The sequence below is a fragment of the Mya arenaria genome, chromosome 7 (assembly GCF_026914265.1).
Source record: "Mya arenaria isolate MELC-2E11 chromosome 7, ASM2691426v1".
Classification (NCBI taxonomy): Eukaryota; Metazoa; Mollusca; class Bivalvia; order Myida; family Myidae; genus Mya; species Mya arenaria.
The window spans coordinates 31,546,382-31,566,211 of NC_069128.1; the positions used below are offsets into that span (position 1 = coordinate 31,546,382).

Here is a 19,830-nt window from a genome sequence, read left to right on the forward strand (position 1 = left end):
GTGTCATTAACAGTTTGACCTAGAAGATGGAAATCATGTGCCCAGTGTGTGGAGATTATGCGACAACTTACTATAGGACGATCGCAGTTTCAGATTTTATTTTTCAAATATGAAATACCACGAATTCAAATACCAACAAAATGTAAATTTTCGAAAAAAACACTAAATTTCATGCCAACAAATATAAATGATTTCACAGTAATTTATTTTTGTATTATTAATCCAATTTATTTTGGCTGTTTTAAACACAGACCATGAATGCAGTCAAAATAAATATATGTTGTTTTTTTAAATCAGGATTATATATGCTCTTGTTATGGACCTGAGAGTAAACCAATGATCTAGTCCAAATAATTGTACGTTGACGGATTTTTTTTAGATTTTTGATATGGCAAATCCTTCACGTACAAATTGTTTAGTATCAAAAGTGGGTAGTTGTTCCGATCAGGATTCCGGGTTAAAGCATATAGCGTCTATAAAATATCATAAAAACAAGAAATATTACCAGATAATGTTATTTTATATTAGTCCGTACACAATTTTTTTTTATCCAACATATAATTATGAGTTTGACGGCTTTTCTTCATTTCATTCTATCAAAACATAACGATATATACATGAAGGGCACCTGCAAGGCTTCAGGGCACAGTTTTAAATCGCTAGAAACATTTCGGCCATGGCCGAGTTGTTACGATTGTATAACGAGGTCTATCTCGAAGCTTTGTCGGAGGAGGCCGAGTTATTACGATTGTATCGAGTTGTTCCCCTCCGCATAATTGTTATCTGTGTCAGTCTACTTTCGTTTTATTAGAAAGGTAAACAACTTGTTTTAATGCATTAAATGCTTGTTTAGTGCAAAATAACATTTCACTTACATGGTAAAATATGAATTTAGCTCTTCATGATCAATTTCAACCATAAAATACTTCACTTAAAACATTTTCAATATTTTTAAAACACCCCTGTTTTTTGCACATTCCCGTTTAGACATTCGGGATTGGAAGAATCCGGTATAACACGTCTATTATTTTAGACTAACCAATGATCATAATCCGTCGAGAAAATGGTGTGCCAATGACGGTACAAATAAATAAATATCATACCTAGAACAATTAATTTTTTAGCCTTTAGGATTAGTCATTCTAAAATGCCGTCCAGGCTTCTTTTTTAATGATGGTTAGCCTGGACCCATCATTAAAAAAAAAGCCTGGACGCAGAATGACTACCTTTAGGATTTATTATTATTATTTCATTTGTAGTATTCATGTTGGATGAGCCAAAATTGCACGATGCAGCAAATATAATAACTTACATAAATTGGACATTTGTGCTTCAAGTGTCATGTCCAAAACGATTCTTATTTTGACCTGGAATAAGTATTATTATTGTCCCAGTTTTGGTGACAGTAAGAAACAACGATGTAAAACTTCCGGGTTAAAACTCCCGTCTACTATCCGTACCGATTTAGAGGACAAAATTTTAAAATGTTCCCATCCAAAATGTTTATTGTGGCAGAGACCTATAAACTATACCAGTACTAGGTCCGTAACAGTGTCGAGAAAAAAATGTGTAAAACATGAACATTAAATGAATCTCTGAAATGAAAGAGAAATACAAGGAATAGTTAAACCAATTTTACTTTACGGCACAGAAATTTGGGTAACGGAATTATGATGTCATAAACTTGAAGAGTTCAGCTGAATTTCCTAAAGCATATTCTAAAATTAAAACGTTCAACTCCAAATTATATAGTTTACGGCGAAACTGGAACAAAACCAGTGACGCTAAATATAGAAGAGAATAGAGATCCCAAAGTAATTGATTAATTACATGGTATTACTACTACTACTACTGCTACTGCTGCTGCTGCTGCTGCTGATGATGATGATGATGGTAACGACGACGATAATAATAATAATAATAATAATAATAATAATAATAATAATAATAATATGAATGTGATTATGAATAATAATAATAATAATAATAATAATAATAATAATAATAATAATAATAATAATAATAAAAATGATAATAATAATAATAATATGAATGTGATTAATAATGATGATAAAAATAATGATAAAAATAATAATAATAATAATAATAATAATAATAATAATAATAATAATAATAATAATGATGATAAATTATCATCACTGATATATAAATGCATTTACGGAACAGTTCAAACTTTACCTTCTGACATAATAAGAATTCGATAAACAATACAAAGTGTGGATTTATAAGAATTTGGGAATATGAACAAGATGTAAATCCTAAACTGCTTAAACTTGCGGTAAAGCGCAAGCTTAAAGATAATTCTTAACCACTGTGGTACTCCCTTATTAAAAAATGCAACAGTCAATCTTATAAAATCTTCAAAACATCATTTGGCTATGAGAAGTATCTTAATTCATTCAACACCAAACTCATTATTATGTCCACTTATCAAGTCAAGAACAAGAAATAACAAACTACCAACAGAAAATGAACGATAAGTTAGTTCCTTATTCCTTATTCCTTTTTCGAATAAGGAATAGGGAACTGGTTCCTTATTCCTTATTCAAAATAAATAATTGTAGATATGCATAAAATCACTTCTTTGTTATGTGTTTCATATTTTCATTACAATTCGACAACTTTGTGAATAAAATAATGCACGATAATAGAAAAAAATCGAATAAAACTCGAATAAGGAATAAAAACTTTTTAAGTAATACATTTTTTTTCAAATAACTATGCAGAAGTGGTCTACATAAAAAGTGTACAGAAATGCATTGTCTATTCAAGAGGGTTTTAGTGCTTCAAGTGCTTTAAAAACGTTCCAAAATCCGAATAGGTCCGATAGGTAACAGAATTTACGAAAAATACTCAATTTCAAAGTGCTTAATTTGCTAGTTTTTTTTGAAGAAATATCAAAAATTGATCCTTTTAAACAATTTGAATAAATGCATTGACTTATTTAAAGGGATGGAGAGTTTCAATTGCTTTACAACGCACACTAAATCGAATAAGGAATAAGGAACTAGTTCCCTGTTCCTTATTCAAACACGAATAAAGAACAGAAACGGTGAATTTTCAACTTTTTGATTAAGACATTTTTTGATCAAATAACTATGCAGAAGTGGTCTACAGAAAAAAGTTTAAAGAAATGCATTGTCTATTCAAGAGAGTATCAGTACTTAAAGTGCTTTAAAAACGTACCAAACTCCGAATAAGGAACAGAAATCTTGAAAACGTATTTCTTTTTTTAACTTACTCGTTTTATCACTTTTCGACAAAATAACTATGCAGAAGTTGTCTATATAAAAAGTTTAAAGAAATGCATTGTCTATTCAAGAGAGTTTTAGTGCTTAAAGTGCTTTAAAAACGCTCCAAAATTCGAATAAGGAACAGAATTTACGAAAAAAAACTGAATATCAAAGTGTTTCATATGCTATTTTTTGACGAAATATCAATTGCACATATATCTTATCAAATAATTTGAATAAATGTGTTTTCTTATTGAGCAGGATGGAGTGTTCCACGTACTTTAAACCGCACACTAAGTCGAATAAGGAATAAGGAACTAGTTGCAATAAAGCTATAATCCATGTAAATTTTGCCAGATTGTCGTATGCCAGTTTAAAGATTACTTCTTTTTAACATTAGAAGCAATGAGAACATTAAGTTCTATGCTTATATATGCATATTATCTGTCTTACAGGCGACACAAATATATAGAAATGGGCATATTATAAATATTTAGCATAAGAATCGCTGTTTCGATAATTACCGATATCGTCATGTAAATTAGGGTCAATTCTGCAATTGTGGCAGGCATATATGTTTCGATTTATCCACAATGTTTTTTTTTTGCTTTCATATAATGCATTGTTTTCGAAGAAATACAAACGCTTGAACCATTTATCATTGGAACTTGCACCCTGACAAACGCATTATTATAAATGAAAATAGATCATTATTTGTTTGGAGTTGGTAACTATTGTTAAAGGTAAATATGTGAACTAAATAATATATCTTTCGTATTTACTTTTAAATATCTTTATATCTCAGCGTTATCAATAGTAAGGACAAAAGTTCCATGGCAGTTGCATGATTATTATATGTTTTTAAAAAAGAAATGCTTATAACATTGGCTGTAAATGTACTAAACAAAAAACGTTCTCTATACAACTTTACGGTTAGTATTTTTTTCGCTTAGCTTGTTCCCTAGTTTCCATTTTATTCTTTATAATCGGACGTAACATGGTATCTATATATATTTTATATCAGGATGGGCTGACGGCTTTTGTAGTGACAAATCGTTTGGAAACTACCCTCATATGGACTGTAACAAGTTCTACCAATGTGGTCCAGATGGCGAGGTTATTACCCAGTGTCCCGGTAATCTACACTACGACGTAGTAAAAAACAATGCAATTGGCCTTAAGATGCCGGTTGTTCATTCAGATCCAGCATAACTAACCGGCCAACGTCAACAAAAGCTATTTCTTCAACATCATTCAGAAACATCAGTCCACCTCACACATCATCCAGACGTTTGGTAACCTGAATAGCTCGGATTTCGTCCACAAGAGAGACGCCGACAAAATCGACATCAACAAGAACAAGAGAAACATCTTCATCTGAAAGGCCAACGCCAAATCTTTCTTCTTCAAGAATCGAATTACCACCAAGCCTCCGTTCCTCGACCCCAGTATTGCCAACACGATCGATTGCAATGCGAACCTCTTCTGCTTCTTCACCATCTTCCTCGAGAAATATCCAGCCCTCATCACCCCAGTCAGGACCAATGCCTTCAAGCTCAACTGGCTGCTTTGAACCAGGTTCAACTGGCTGCTTTGAACCAGGTTAGAAACATTATATTTACATGCTTACCGGTATTCATCCTGTCATTGCTTCGACAATCAGCCTTACTCGATTACAAACACGACAATGAGAAATTTAACCGAGTGATGAGCGTACAAAGCAAAAATAATCACGCATACAATTCAATTTGATAATTTGCAAGAAATATTGAAAAGTAGCTGTGATTGCCTACTTGTGAGACTCGATATCTAACAAAAAAGAAAAGGTCACCTTTTCCTCGACAGGAATTCATTTTCGCCGAAGACGAATAATTAAGCTGATAATCTGGTCTAATGCTATACCTTAAACCAATTCATTTTACTATGCTAAAGATTTGGGGTTTTTTTATAAATACATGCATGTACTTGTTTTATCAAGTTTGTACTTTTTAAATCAAATATGTTTTGAAGTCAAACAGATCACAACTTTCATGCACATACTTAATATTGTTCATAGGGACAGTGCAATTCTTGGTATGCGTATCTACGGGTGGCGCCCTCAAAGAATGTGAACTTCATAGCATTGAAACGCTGATGGACGAAGTACTGGCTATGTTGTACGAGTATGATGATGGGGAACCATAGTGTTCTCATCGCAGCTTTATCAAGTAAAAGGACTGTATGAGGACTTATAATATTGGATAATGAATTTTAACATGTACATAATTAAATAAAACTCTACTTGTTTGTCACAACAATTGCTATTTCTGACTGATTTTACTGACAAGAAAGGCCAAAAGAAATAACAACAGCATGCGTAAGTATTTGGTGAACTATGAACATAAAGTATGCTGTGAGAATTTTTGACATTTAGGAAACAAGTTTAGTCTAAATATATGATCACTTTGGCTTTTCAGTCTTTGAATCGTATCATATTTATTATTTTGCAAGTATAAATATATTTGGGACAAGATTGAGGTTGTGTACTCATAAAGTCGTTTAAACCCCTACTGTTTTTATGGACCGTTTTAAAGGGGGTAATCCCATTATTTATTGATACAGATATTTTGGTGCGTGTATGGTATTTGTGTAATGTTTGTACGCTTGTATATCTCGGTCGCTGTCTGTTACATCCTTAAAGTTTGCCCCTTAACTGGGTTTGTATTTGAGTTGTTGGTTTCTGGGCTTTCCCTTGTATTATTTCTGTATTCGTTTTGTGTTTTGTGTTTTGTGACCACATACATTTAATTAATATAATATAATTGTCTTGGAACGAGCAAATTTTTCCGTTGATATCTGCAAACCAGTGATAAAAAAAGATGACAAAAGATCAGATCGCAGATTTTCATATTTCCGCTCCAAAATGTATGTGCTATGCATTTTTCTTAAAACGTTAGTAACGGTTTAAGCCATGAAACATTAAATTTGGAGTTGGTACAAGTAGCTCCCTTGCCTGGAGCTCGGCATTTAAAGGGTAGTGCTTGAAAAAGTGGTGTACTTAATACTGGTTCGTAGTGCGAAGTAGTTGGAGTTAGAAATGATTTTATTGTGTATGATAGATTTACTAATGATATTAATAATGATGATATTGCAGACATACCCCTAGCTCGGGCCTCTCTAGACAAACATTGTAATTCATTTGGTTTACAGTTTCTTGATCTTTGCAAATCCACGGGATTTCGTATTTTCTGGGTCATTTACCTTTGCATCAAGAAATGGGTCGTCTTTTATTGATTACGTGTTGTGGAAGCAATTCAATTTTGATGATATTATCGGATTTAATATTTGTCCATTCAATGAATGGAGTGATCATTGTCCACTAGCGTTTTCGATAAAAACAAATTATTCTTTCTGCGACAAAAGTAAAACGCAGTGCAATTTTGTTAAGATCAATATAGAGCAGGATTAATATCTAAACTAACTGTGTTTAACACATGAACGGCAAATGTAAATATACAAAATAGATCTGATATCAATAATATAATTAATTACTTTACACAAACCATTCACGGCTGATCCCTTGTTTAAAAATGATTATATATTTAAAGAGAAAAATTGTTTTGTCGACAATTCACATTGTATTAGCAAACAATGGTTTGATAATGATTGTATAACGGCAAAACGTAATTACTCGGACGCTGCGAACATGTATACTCATTGTAAATCGAACACAAATAGAATACAAATGTGCACCTTGAAAAGTGTTTATAAAAAGCTCGTTAAGCGTAAGCGAAAGTTGTTTAAAAGCCTAAGGCCTTTTGGAAATATTTAAAAAAAGCTACACAGAACAGCAGTGCTTATATTTCGTTGCAAAATTTTACCAAATAGTTTTCAGAATTGAGTGATGATATATTACAAACTGAAAATGGTGAAGCCGAAGGTTCTGTTTGAAATATTGATTTTACAAATACAAGTGAGAGTTTCGAAACGTTATTAGACGGAGATATAACAGTTGCTGAAATAAATGCTGCTGTTAAAACATTAAAACGTAACAAGTCCTGTTAGATGCCTTGTTAAATGAATATTTCATAGAATCTATAGATATTTTGGGTTTACATTTGTGCAATGTGTTTAATGCTATTTTAAACATTGGTTATTTCCCCGAAAGCTAGACTAAAGGAAACGTTATACCCTTACATAAAAAGGGAGCTAAAAACGATGTAAATAATTATAGAGGCATTACCCTAGTTAGTTGTATGTCAAAACTGTTTACGACGATACTAAACAAAATAATAATATCTTTCTGTAATGAAGCGAGTGTTGTATCAGATGCCCAATATGGTTTTAGAAAAGGTAGATGTGTCTGAGGTTTGGGGATTTAGAAAATCAAAAGAAATCGAGCGCATTCATTTAAAGTTTTGTAAAGAATCTTAAATGTACGCATCAATACTTCCAATTGTGCTATATACGGGGAACTAGACCGTTATCCCCTGTATGTATTACGATATATTATAATTTTTGGTTATTGGTTCAAAGTTATTAAAACAGATAATATTAAAATCAATGAAATATATACTATGTCCGTTAAAGACTGCCAAAAGGGTAAACATTATTGGGTTACTGATGCTAAAGATATTTTAAGCAAACATGGTTTTACATTTGTGTTCGATAATCCACAGTTATATAATATTAATACAATCGTACGTCAGTCTATTCAGAGAAATATTAATTGATTCATTTAAGCAAACATGGGGTAATGACAAAGCTAGAAGTAGTGTTCTAAACCTGTATAATAATATTAAAAGTACATTAGACTTTGAACAATACTTGAACATTTTACCGCATGACTTACGATTTTATATTTCTAGATTAGGAGTGTCTGCTCATTCATTAAGAATCCACACCGGTAGATATGCAAATAACAACATTCCTAGGAATGAACGTTATTGTACTTTTTGTGATTCAAATGATCTAGAAGATGAATTTCTTTTTATATGAATATGTGTTTGTGATAATGACATCAGAACGAAATACATTAAAAATATTTTAATGTCGGACCAAGCATGTATAAGTTCATAGAAGTGCTTAAGTCAGATAACAAAATACTGTATTTGAATTAGCCAAATAATTAAAGAAGCCCTTAAACATAGCACTTCAATCACATGTAATGAGTAGTTTATATCAGGTCATCCTCATGTTTTATCATTTGCCTATTATTTTTGTTCACGTATGGACAAATATTCATATCTACATACAGACATTGCCTGCATCGGCGTAGCTCCAATAGGCACGGTAGGCCCGGGCCTACACTTCGTTTCCAAAAATGAAAAATACAAAACGTCCAAATCTGCTATAAAAGCTGAAAGGTAAGGGGGGTGACCGCTGTTGCCTACTTTATATTCAAGTTAACTCTCAAGGTTAACTAAGTATATTTTTTTCTTAAAGTTTAGTGCCTTTTTTTGAAGACAGTCGAACCGTTTAACAAATAGATTCGATAATATTTATACAGCAACCGGCAAGCGTATAATTTCAATGAGCGTCTGTTTCACTCCGCTTTACAAGTATAAGTTGCGAAGCGGGAGTATATTTTGAAAGTCATTCAACATGTTTCCCCCTTACCCCGATCCTGGAGATTCCGATGGATCGTGGAATGATGAATTCAAACTCAGACTTTTATCACAGATGTGGGAGTTAGGCAGTGTTATCAAATTTCCATCGAGGTACGTGTGGGAGACAGAAAGGAAAAAAAAATCTGTTTGCGTTCGTTTTGTTTCCAAGGTAGAGGAGAGGCATGTCGTTCGTGAACAGTCTTTAGGGTTTGTCACTTGCAAGTCAATAAAGGGAGTATATTTTGCACAAGGCATACTCGAATATCTGCAAGGCACCGGCTTAGATATTTTGAAGATTCGGGGCCAGTGCTATGATGGCGCAAGAAACATGGCGGACAAGTACTATGGTGTTCAGGCGCTCATCCGTGAATGATTACCATTTGCTAACTACATCCATTGTAAGTCGCTTTGCCTAAACCTGTCATTTGTCCAAAGCTCCAAACTTCCATGCGTCAGGACCACGATGTCTACAGTGTAGGATATCGCATTTGCGTTTGACTACTCTGCAAAACGCCTCACAGCATTTGCAGATGAACTGGCAGAAGACGTTGCTACAAAGCAAGCGATGGAAAGCTGATAAAAGTTTAAGACCTTGTGTGAAACAAGTTGGATGAGCAGGGCAGATGCGCTTCGTACATTCAAGAATGCCTACCGCGTTGTCGACAATGCGCTCGAAGATCTTCAGGAAAATGGTGACGTCAATGCCCGCGATCACCTCAACGCTTTACTGTAGTTCCAGTTTATTGTTACTCTTGTGACAACAGAGCACATTTTGAGCAATCGAGTAGGTTTTACAGCAGAACTTAGCGGTAATAGTTTGTGCTTATTACTACATGCGACTTCAGTTACCAATTGAACAAAAATGGGAAAAAACACATCAAAAACATCAGATAATAACTTCAAAAATTTGAAAATTATTCTCAGAACAAAACGTGTTGCATCTAGAGACTTATGTATGATATTTTATCATTAAAAGTAAATCATCAGTTAAAAAGTATCTGTCTGGTTTCTTCTATTTTTCATACACGATGAAACAATGAATTTATGCATGAACATAATATATACATATCTCATATACATCTAGGTGGACATGGATCTGTTGGAGGCAATCGAGCAAACGCAGATGGTCATGCAGATATATCGAGCTGAGAGGGTTGACCCCCTTGTATGGATTGCCCTTTATCAGGAAGCTGTGACTTTAGCTGACGAGTTCCATGTACATGTGTAAACATATAACCTGTATTTGCAATCCGCCCGGTTAGCTCAATCGGTAGAGCGTTGGACTGTGAATCGGACAACCCGGGTTAGATTCCCAGGCGGACCAGGTCACTTATGTTGTGATTTGTTATGAAATCCTTTCTACGACCATTCGCACTGTACCACTGCCCCTGGCATGTACAGAAGTTGTCAGTTCCCTGCAAATGTGAAGGCACCTAGTACTGGTTAACCGCCTGATAGCCTGCCCAGGATAGGTGTGCGGTGGTCGAACTGTCACTCTTGGACCCTTCAATGTGCTCACGCCGGGACCCGGAGTATAAACTACTAACACCACCACCTGTATTTGCATGTTGATTTTATGTGGTTGCCAATAAATACATGCATTGATCCACTGGTGCATTTAGCAAATCGTCTTAACGCAATAATTAACAATTCAACGGAACACAAATAAATGATAAAAAACGTTTTTGTAACAGTTCGAAATGCATCGAGATCCGTATTCAGATATACGAGGTAAACTTCTATTAGGTATTTTGCATTCTTCTACCTAGAACAGTTTAATCGATTCGGCTGTCTTTTAATATCGATTGAATGTTTTATTTTTGTTTTACCTAGATTGACCCAGCAGTGCCAAGACAAGCAGCCAGAGAGAGAAACAGGGTGAACTATGATGTACAGGACCCCGGTCGGTATTGGACGGTTTCCCTCTTCTACGTTTTTGTTGACCACCTGCTTCAAGAAATGGATACTTGTATCCTAAAGAATGAAGAGCACTTCCAGGCTCAGTGTTTAAATCCGACCAAATTTGAAGGTCTCCAGCCGGCCAATGTGGACAGGATCTACGAGGCATATGAACCGGACATGCCCAAGACTCGGCAAGAGTTCAGCGAGGAAGTAAGAAGGTGGAATCTGCGATGACAGCTGAAAGATACAAAGCCTTCGACACTGCTGGCGACACTCAACAAGACATCGGAGGCAGCTTATCCCTGCATATACACTATACTACAGATACTGCTGACCATGCCTGCCACATCCGCCTCATGTGAGCGCTCCTTCAGTTCCATGAGTCGCATCAAGACATACATTTGTTCTACAATGACCGGCGAGAGGCTATCCTCACTTGGCGTCCTCTATATTCATCGCGATGTTGCGATAGACATAAATAAAATCATAAACACATTTGCTTCAGTCAAATGCATGAACTTGGATTTCATTTAAAGACCCTCGATCTACCAACTGGACACACTTGTTTAACCATTCAGCATTACAAACATATTTTCTATTTTGAAGCTTTTTTGACAAGTTAGTATCAACCTTTGTATTTCAGTTTTGTTTTTGTAAATCATACGTAAGACAAAACTGAAACTATTTTGAAGACTAAAAAGGCTCCAGATATACGCCAAATCGCTCCATATCGGATCTATAGTTTAAAAAACTCTAGGGGGAGGGCCCCCAAACCCCCTACCAAGTGGGCCTATACTTCTAAATAGTCCCAGCTACGCCCCTGGCCTGTATCGAATCTGTATTATGTGGCATGTTGAATTCACGTTATACAAATGTATTTATATTTTATGACTTATATAATGTATCGTGTTGGTATACGTCGAATAAAATTATGTTCTGTTCTGTTCAACCCAGGTAAATTGAATCCCGTATAATTTAAATCTCAAACGAAGTATAAAAACGCAACTTAGTTTCAGACGACTAAACCACGTACTTTGCACACTTTACATAAAAACCTACGCACAACTGTACTATCTAGAAATGTTTACTTTCCGGGCTCCGGCCTAAATGATTCCAGGAACTTTACAAAAGTAGATACATTTCAAAATAAAATTGAATTTATGCCCAAATTTTAATTTTGATTACGTAAAGTACATTTCCGTCATCTTTAATACCATGTCGACGACATTTTATAAAAGGTATATGGTTAATACATAATCTAGAATTCATGAGAGGGTGAATAATCTAGAATTCATGAGAGGGTAAATAAACATGTCTCTAAGTGAACAATAATACTTCAAACTTATGATCAGTTTTGTAAATCCTATAAGTGAAATATTTTGGAGGAGTGCTAACAATAAAGTATCACTGTCTGTTTGTTTTGCTATTCTAGTGATTTATTTTTTGTTCAACCAGATTAAACAAAAAATACTTTGCACTGTCAGAGTGCTGGTTCTGCCATATAAAGCTGACTCAACATTTATCAAAATATATTTAACATCGCCTAGCTACGAGTGTTTTCTTATTTGTTCGAATGGACTCATTTTAAAGAACTTTGTATCATTTCAAAGTTAAGTTATAATTATCGTGAGTCTATTTATTCCAGACTCCTATAATATGTTTCATAATAGCAATACTAATTTTGAATCTACCGTCGTAACCATAGAGCATAGCATGTGGTGCACATTTCTTTACTTTTAACATATGCTTCATAAAATGAGTGTGTATATTTTATTTAAGCTTAGGTCACCAAAGCCCTGCCCTTCACTGCCATATAAAATAAATGGTTATGGTATTGTAAAATTGTTTCAGTTGACAATCAAATGGTAATTACAGATAACATTGTTTTACATTGAGGCAAATTAGATAAGAGTCTATATAGTGAACTGTATAGTCTAAATCAAACTGGATGTTATTGCCCTCTTGTTGACATTTGTTTATAGTTATGTTAATTTATCAATGCTGTTGTGCATACTATGTTGATTGTTTTGATGATCATAAGCTGCATGTGCTTGTATCTAAATACGTGATCTGTTTTGTTCTATTATATATTGCTTTTATTTGCTAACGACATGGCCATTGTTGGAAAACACGTGTCGAATTTCATATACGTGATGATATAATTTCAAAATATTATTTCACTTGAGGTTTATCAGTTTATACTCTTAAAACTAAAAGTTACGGTCTTTCGTGAAATGAGAGGAACCATTGCCCTCTGAAAATAGCCAACTTATTGGTATTGTGAATTACTTTATTGACTATGGGGCTATTTTAAACTACACTGGTATTTTGCTTTAAGCCAAAAACATCTATTTGGCAAACCATTCAAACGCTGATTATTTATTCTATAAATATAAGGATTATAATCTGAACGATGTAACAACGTCAGCCTGTTTATGCCTGTAAAGTGTAAAATACTCTTCCAAATCCTGAACGTGAGGTGAGGATCATCTGGATGACGAACGAAACGAAGAACACTGACAATTTGAATATACTGTACTATTCCCGTTTAGAATATATACTGGTATGTTGATTATATCATTGGACGAGGAACGTCTTGACTTGGATTTAATGATTGTCACTTTTCAACAGATCAGGTGTAATATTACTGTCACACAGACAAGTAAAACAAGAATCACAAATATTCAAAACACACCACTTACTATGTTTAGTGGACTGAGACTCGGGTCTAAAAAATGACAGAAACAGCGTTATGTTAAGCTCAAAATTCTTGGGTAACGAACAAAATGTAAACAGACAAACAAATAACAAATTTATGAAATGGCTAGAACGACGGAAGACAAATGAGATTTCTATGAATTAAGTATTGGCTTTATTAGTTATAGTTCTGACAATGGAGTCAACATATTCTTAGGAATTACCATTATGTTATAGAATAAAATTATGGTAGAGTGGGGATTTTACCTACTTTGCATATTCAAATCAACATCTCATTTGCGTATAACACCAATACCTACGTTTGCACTAATGTATATAGCACCTTTGTTTACATGTTCATACATGTATATAACTCCAATGCTTAAATGTACGTGCATGTATAAAACGGCAACGCCTGCATGCACATATATATGTAATTGTTAAAGCTTGTTATGCCAATATATTGACAATATGTGCATGTATATACTCAATAAACAGCTTTTTTTCTCACATAGCTTATTGAGGTGCAAGTCTATATAAAGAACATAGAAGATTGACATGACACTTCAGAATTTCAGTTACTAGGTAAGAAAGTGACTAAAACCCAAGAGGTTTGAGATATTGCGTATAAAATGCTAACCTATCCCACAACAATCCCACAACTATCCATCTGTTTTAGGAAAGCATTGTTCTATCATGTTTTCGGTATCATTATCAGGTTAAAAGATTATCACTGGGCTCATATATATATATATATATATATATATATATATATATTAAGTTTCATGTTGGTATCGCCAAATTTTGCCAAAATCAAATAGGTTTTCTGATGCTGAGATGTTGAATTTCCTCATCAGGGCAAAATCTTTGTGGGTCATTGCATTGAAAGCACTTCATAAGTAAACACAAACAATAACAAAAACCACAGTAGTTTAAAGGGAATGAACTATTGCTTTGGTGTCATACTTTTAGGGACATTTAACCTAAAATATTTTATTTTTTTTATAATTATTTTTCAAAGAGTTCACTCCTACCAGCAATAGCTGGGGATAAGAGAGTCATAGCCACGCCTGGTATAGTACATACATAACATTTATGGTACATGAATGTTTTAGTTTCAAAAATTTCAAAGTTTATTGTACACTCTGCACATATAATACATGTGATACGAGGTTTACAACAAATAAACATACACAAATTAAATCGGTCAAGCTGTGTAGGTACTAAGAAAAAGAAGAAGAACGCTATATTCTATCTTCTGGAGTCAACTAAGACAAATATAATGAATATATTTATATTAATTTGTAACAATTTGCAGTAAAAATTGAGGTAAGCGCTAGTTAGCCTGGTGTATTAATAAAATAATCCAGTATAATCTTAAAAAACTTCGCTAAATCTATCAATTTCCTTTCATCTGTTTCATTCATCAATTTTTTATACATAATTGTGTTTTATTGTAGCTTGCTAGGCCATTTCTTTTATTGGTTTGGCAAGTAACATGTTTCGTGGTAACGACAAGCGTTAATTGCTTTGAGGTCTCACTGACAGACTTATTTCGCCTGACTTGATTACCAATCAGCTTATGGGATGGATACCACGTGACTTTCACAAACCAATGAAATCACTTTCGCCATTATTCTTTGTCTTCAGCGAACAAGCTTTGCGTGAAACGCTAAAAAATCAATTACCACCTCCTCCACAACAATTATACAATAAATTATGTCTAGTCAAACTTGTATCAACTATATAAACCTTTGTATTAACCATTTGATTTTTTCTATCCACTTTGTATATTCTGTTTACATTTCACATCAGTTGTGTTAAAGAACTGTTTCCATTACTCCACACCCATTTTGGTATTTTTAGCCACTTTTGTATATAAGGGTGTTATTTCACATGTTTGTATGTCTGTATTAATTAATGTTTTCATTACTGCACAATTCTGCAGATTTCTGTACTATTTCATCTTGGTGGCGGTTTTGGCCGCCAGATAATTCATCAACATTTAACTTGTTTATACAAATGATGTATATTTTTGTTACAGCATTAAATAAATGCCCATATACAAACTGATTGTGTGTTGATTACTTACTAGCTGGGGATATGAGAGTCATAGCCAAGCCTGGTATAGTACATAAATGACTGGAGTTTAACAATATTAGTGATCTCACAATACCTTAAACTGCAGTAGTTCATATGTTATGCTAGATCGTTGGTAGAAACGACCACTTTGATTAATCTAAAGATGTTTTTTATTTAGGTCAAATGTCATTTAAAAATTACAGGTCATTTGACATCAAAGCAGGAGTTCATTCCCATCGAAACAAGGTATAGCAATATTGCCTAGGTTACAAACGTTAGCTACTGGCTCATTTACTGTTAACTTTGCATTTCTAAGTAATGTTAACTTTGCATTTCTAAGTATCTGTAACGAAATATGTCCCTTCAACGAACCATTAAATATTATATAAATATTGCATGGGTTCCAGTGTGACAGTAAATATTGTCAACATTAGGGAAATACTGTTACCCGAGGCGAAGCCGAGGATAACAGTATTTACCCGAATGTTGACAATATCTACTGTCACACTGGAAGTCATGCAATATTTATTTTATTATACAGAACACAGTTACATTTATATACATATATAAAGATTTTTTACCATTACACAACCTTCAAGTTCAATCAATTTATTCTGTAATTATTGTTTGTTTATATTAGCTGTCATTTTGTTGCAAATGTCGCTTAGAAATAATGCAAACACCGGTTGTACCTAGATTTTTTTTTTTTATTATGAAATATTCACAAGAAAAACACATATAAAGCAGTATACAAGCAATGATAATGATGTATTTACTATTTTAACAAATATACTTTAATACTATGCAACTGGATCTATATGAGTTTTTGGTTGCGTTTTGGTAGAGTGATGTTATTTATGTAGGTTTTTAAATTAGTGATAATTGGTGTTACTGTTTGAAATTTGAGTATTATTATTGTGAATGATGATTAATGGACAGTAAGGAGTATGGAGCATTAAATATTGTTGTTGTTGTTGTTGTTGTTATTGTATGGAGCATTCAAAGATTTAAATAATTGTTCAAAAGGTTCCATTTTTTCTGATGGATATGTATTCGATTGTAAACGAGGGCAGTTTCTCGTTCTATGGTTTCTCTTAGTCTGATATAATTCAAAAAGAATGCAAAGGTTGGAATTATACCTCTATTTTTCATGTTACTAATGAAAAATTTCATTACCAATATCAAAAAGTTTACGATGTTTGAATGTTATGACTTATCATTGTATCCGAGACTTATTATTTTTAAATCTAAAACAAGTGGAGTAATGTTTTGATTTATTAAGTTCATCAATTGTGACCATAAGTCTTGTGATATTTTACATTCCCAAAACAGATGTTCTTGTGTTTCAATATTTTCCTGACAAAAATCACATAAATTTGATTGGGTTAATTTGCATTTATATAAGAAAGTATTTGTCGGTATGATTCTGTTTATGTACTTATATTGGAAGCTTCTTAAAGAAATGTCATTCGTCGAAGCTATATATTTTGTATACACTGACTTCCAGGGTATATCATTTACACTATTCAAATGTAAGTGTTTTATCCATTTTTCCTGTAAGTGTTGGTTGTACCCAGATTTACAACACATTTTAATAAGCGCTTACCACCTCAGACTTGGGAAACAAAAAAAACGCCTATTTTTAGACACGCGTGCTATGTGACAGTAATAATGTCAACCGGTCAAAACGGTACTGTCAGTGTGACAGTAAGAAATTGCCCATGATGGGTGTATGAGAAATTAACATGGGCAGGTCACGTGATGTATAATAACATTACATATCTTAGACAATATCACAGGACTTTCCAATGATTAGTATTGTAGCACTTAACAGTCTTTCATCACAATGAAAATATGTGGTGTTGTCTGGAAACATGAGTCTTGTTCAGGTATTCACATTTACAACAAAAACACAGCTTTAACCAAGAGATATGAAAATACGAATACATAACAATATGTTATATTCAATTAAAGAAAACCTCCAAAAATTTTAACAAATATCGATCATAGCCTGCTTGAAAGTTTGTTCAGATAAAATTGAGTATGGCAAGATAGTAGACCAATTTCCACATGTTTTCTTAATATGACATTATGCAATAAAATCACAAACATAGAACTGAATAATGATAACAACTATTAACTTCACAGGTATATCTCCATTGAAAAAGCATTTTTCATTTTTGAGCTGAGATTAGCTAAACCTGGAGTTTGTTATTTGTTCCAGGCGAAACCCCGTTCCTTTCAGGGATATATCCAAAATAGGGTCACATCAGTTTCTCTGGTGCTGACCTATTAAGAAGCCCTGATCCTGAAAATAACACACAAGCCATTGTGACTACATTTAACTTCATTCATTGTTACTATTCACATTTTTTCCTTCTTTTTGCTTTGCTCTTATGAACTATATTCAAAAAGTGAACAAGTTTATTTTGCTTTAGTGAAAGTTGACCGGTAAAATATCATAAATATTCCATTTGTTTTCTTGACTAAGGAATTATTTTAAATCTACCTGCACATACTTTTTAGTTACAAGGTTGACTACAGTATTATTCACTGTAAAATGCAAATATACCTTATCAATTCCTTAACAATGTCTCTGAAAGGTATTCTCTGTTGTGGATCACTCTGCCAGCACAGCTTCATGATCTCGTAAACCTCATCGGGGCAGGTCAAAGGTTTCGGGAATCTCTCGTTCTGAGCGAGGCGGGCCCAATGCTCCTCCTGTGGATCGGAGTATGGGGAGGGTTGGGAGGGTTTGGTAAACCTTGGGGTTCCTCCATCCAAGAAGACCTCTGAGCACACAACGCCGAAACTCCAGATATCTGACTGCCGTCAGTATGTCCCGCTACGAACCTCTGGAGGAGCCCTGTATGGTAATTAAAATTTTATAGGTTTCAAAATTATTTTCTCAAAAGAACACAAAAATGAGTTTTTAAGAGCTGCAGTTATCCAAGGTTTATTTACTCAACTAAACAAATATTACAAAGACACATATAGAAAAAAACCAAAGGTAAATGGACAAAACATACGTAAAAGTTATTTCATAACTATTTTGCTAGATGTAAGTGGAAATTGCTAAAAACATGTATATTGTAAACTATAGCATGTGAAACAAGTTTTGAGGATATGTGAAATAAAATAGTAAAGGACAAAACATGAAGTCTTTGCTTGACTCTGCTGTCAGCCAGACTCGGACAACACCAGTGTTTTAAAACCTTTGGACCATCTCTTCAAAACAGAATGCTGCGATTAGAAAATATCAAATACCACACAATCATCATCATTACCATAATACATGTAGTTTAAACTGAGAATCAGTCCTCCTGTATGTACTGTTTTCACAATCATTCTCCAGTTCCTTCGCCCAACCAAAGTCCGCCACCTTTGCTGTGAGGTCAGATGTCAATAACACATTCCTTGCCGTCAAGTCACAGTGAATAATGATGTTGTCATAAAGGAATTCCATTCCCTGGAAGAATTTTGTGAAAATATTTTTTTTATTGAACTAAAATTTGAAAAGCAAAATTACTTTAAAAAGAGTGTTCTCAAATGGTAAATGTGACTGCATTTCGTCTTGCAACCAGAGGGGCACACTCACACGGTTTCTTAATATTAACTTCATGTTTATTTTTAATGTTTGCTAGAGTTCAATTCACACAAATATAGAGCAAAATATGGACACTATGACAATAGGATTATTTCAATCTATGACGAAAATCAAATACATGTAAGATCTTTACTGAAACGTTCCCCGGATGTTTACCCAAGAGCAAAACAATGACTTCAAGATAATACATATCAACTTGATTCATTTACTCCTCTTTACAATTAAGTTTGAAATAAATAAGTTCAACCAGCCAACATGTCATTTTTAAAAGATTCCTAACATACATGAAGTTACCTGAGCAATGTCTATAAGGCACTTCATTTTGCTATCATACAACATTTTTGGCTCTTTCAGGTAATCAGAAAGGCAGCCATTTTTATAAGCTCCATCATGTAGGCAAACTTAACATGTGGGTCTGAAAAATAATAACTCCATGAATTCTCAGTTTAAGTTCATTTGTGATAAATGTAATCTGGAAGTATATGTTATTGGTACTATAAATAATGATTTTAAGCAATGAATATGCAAATGATATTACAAATCATTAACAAATGTTATAAACTTATAAACATGTTATAAATATATGATATGATATCAGTTTCTTTAAAATTGCACATAGTTTCGGCACTACTTTCCCAAACCCGTAGAAAACCAAAAGAAACACAAAATTCTCATCCAAACATATTTTTTTTTAATGGGG

General features: G+C 33.5%; 1 protein-coding gene and 1 long non-coding RNA gene across 2 annotated transcripts in view; both read right to left on the reverse strand.

The window, feature by feature from the left end:
- LOC128241073 (tyrosine-protein kinase hopscotch-like) overlaps positions 1-1,427 on the reverse strand; it is a 43,801-nt gene extending 42,374 nt beyond the window's left edge. The window contains exon 1 of the mRNA XM_052958056.1: positions 1,313-1,427. The gene's annotated coding sequence lies outside the window, so the exon portion shown is untranslated. The remainder of the gene's footprint in view (positions 1-1,312) is intronic.
- Positions 1,428-15,599: 14,172 nt separating this feature from the next.
- LOC128240135 (uncharacterized) lies at positions 15,600-18,308 on the reverse strand. The gene is made up of 3 exons (XR_008262053.1): positions 18,096-18,308; positions 17,097-17,831; positions 15,600-16,215 (listed from the first exon to the last, which is right to left on the reverse strand). It is a non-coding gene; the product is annotated as an uncharacterized LOC128240135 (long non-coding RNA).
- Between the last annotated feature and the right edge of the window lie 1,522 nt (positions 18,309-19,830).